The sequence below is a fragment of the Neltuma alba genome, unplaced genomic scaffold, assembly GCF_004799145.2.
Source record: "Neltuma alba isolate B1F8T4 unplaced genomic scaffold, ASM479914v2 tig00012707_pilon, whole genome shotgun sequence".
Lineage (NCBI taxonomy): Eukaryota > Viridiplantae > Streptophyta > Magnoliopsida > Fabales > Fabaceae > Neltuma > Neltuma alba.
The window spans coordinates 10,330-12,434 of record NW_021637134.1 but is presented as its reverse complement, the minus strand read 5'-3'; the positions used below and the strand labels follow the sequence as shown (position 1 = coordinate 12,434).

The 2,105-nt window shown below is 33.0% G+C and overlaps 1 long non-coding RNA gene across 1 annotated transcript; it reads right to left on the bottom strand.

Moving 5' to 3' along the window:
• Window positions 1–513: 513 nt before the first annotated feature.
• Window positions 514–1,686, bottom strand: LOC114730077 (uncharacterized). The gene is made up of 3 exons (XR_003738808.1): window positions 1,613–1,686; window positions 1,161–1,228; window positions 514–1,050 (listed from the first exon to the last, which is right to left on the bottom strand). It is a non-coding gene; the product is annotated as an uncharacterized LOC114730077 (long non-coding RNA).
• Window positions 1,687–2,105: the final 419 nt, after the last annotated feature.

Below are 2,105 nucleotides of genomic sequence, written 5' to 3'. Positions count from 1 at the left end.
TATTTTGGTTTTAAATATAAGACGTCAATCCACTTTGTCTCTCATATTTATATATATTTTTCCAAAGTAGTCCTTCTAACAATGATAGTTCTAGCCAATACACTTAATTAGCAATGATATTTTAAGAAAGACAACACCTATTTAGAACAAATAACTAACTCAACTTACTTCATTAATCTTTTCAAATTAGTCAACTAGCTCTTATAATTAGGACCGGAAGTAGTATTTAAAATTTTTATTATTAGTTTTCATTTTTATCTCCATTAATTATTGGTTAATCTCACTGCATTGATTACTCAATATAATGTTTCTATTTACTTGTTCTCTCACTCTTTTTCCCGTAAATAAAATTATTTTTAGAAATTAAGTTGTATTTCTTACATCTTTATTATTTCTAACCAATTTTTTATTCTATGTAATTCAGTTATTTGTATTTTATAAAGAGTATATATTGAAAGAGTTTGTATATATCTAAGTAACAATATGCACAAACAAAAAGAACACTAGCAATAATTAAGATAAACAACACTAGTTCTTCGAACAGTAATCAAACTTACACCAACCAATCACACCAAATGTGCAAAAATTTTACAGCTTATCATTTGCTCTCAAAAACACTGAAACCACGCTGCCAATAAAAGGCAGAAGGATTATTATTATTATTAGGACCCAAAACTGCTAAAAGCAAATATAAAATAGAGTCTAGCTATCAAAGAGATGCAAGTCTCATACAGATAAGTCTTACTCTTCTATATCTGAATTTCTCTTCACAGATGGATGACTGCATCATGACTGGAGAGGATCATCATGCCACTTAATATGATTAATCCAAAAGCTAACTATGATGATGATGGTGGTTTATCTATGACAGATACATCTGTAATGGTATGGGCTATTGAGAGGATCATTGCCTTCCACAGGGACTTGCTCGGCTACGCACTTGTGTTTACATCCTCTGCATTCATTGTAAGTACAAGTTGGTGCTGTGGATCCAATCATCATCCTCCTACTCATATTATTCCTCTTCCTGATCCAACGCTCTTTCTTTCCCTGGCACTCACAAATTTAATTCACAATATTCAAGTCATTTTTTTCCTTTAATTTCCTTTCTGAAGCCAAACACGGAATTAAGCATAAGCCAGCAGTTCAATAATACGTACCTCCAAACTTTGTTGTTGTTTCTGGGTTTGATCAGAGGATTGAGACACCCGTCCTTCTGTTTCTATTCCTGCAACTTTAGAGTAAAAATTCATTCTTCTGGTAATTTTGAGGGAAACCCAAAAAAAGTAGTGTGATACAGAAAAGCGAGAGAGCTGATAAATGGAAGCTTATCAATGGTGCAAAACTGAAACTGTATTCAATACAGATATACAGATAAGAAAGAAGAAGAAGAAAAAGAAGAAGACATAGATGTAAATAAAAGGCACTAGTAGTTTTTCTGGAAAGCTTGGTGCTGAAATCTGAGGGAAGCCCAGAAAAATTAGGGGTGGGTTATGGGAACCATATCTGTGGAAGCTGAAAAAACTTAAACCAGCTAGATTCAGTGTAGACGGAAGAAGAAGAAGAAGAAGAAGAAGAAGAAGAAGAAGAAGAAGGAAGGGATGAGTGTGACCTTGTAGGAGTTGAGCTGAAAGGAGTAAGGTGATGAAGAAGAGCAGAAACAGTGGTTTATTGGTGGCGGCCATTCTTGCCTTCTGAATTGCCGTAAGTTTGAAATGACCATCCATGCTGTATATTATTATATGTATATATTTAACTGATGAATGTGAAGTTTGTAGAAAGGTCGGAAAGAGAGAGAAAGGCAAGAGAGATGGGGGGAGAGATTTTTCTTTTCTTTTCTTGTTTACTTTCTTTCTTTCTGTTTTTTAAATGGCAATTAATGAGTATGAGAAATACACTGCCAACTTCTGCTGCGAGGCAGAGAAGCATTATCTGGAGGTGCTGGCCAACAAATCTTGCAATCAAGATTCTTTTGTAATTACGCAAATAATTCAATATTGTATTATATATTTTTTAGAAAACAACAAAATATAAGAATTAATTGTTATCTCATAAAAAAATTGTATTATTTATAACCTATAAATTATTTGACTCACTTCCCACAT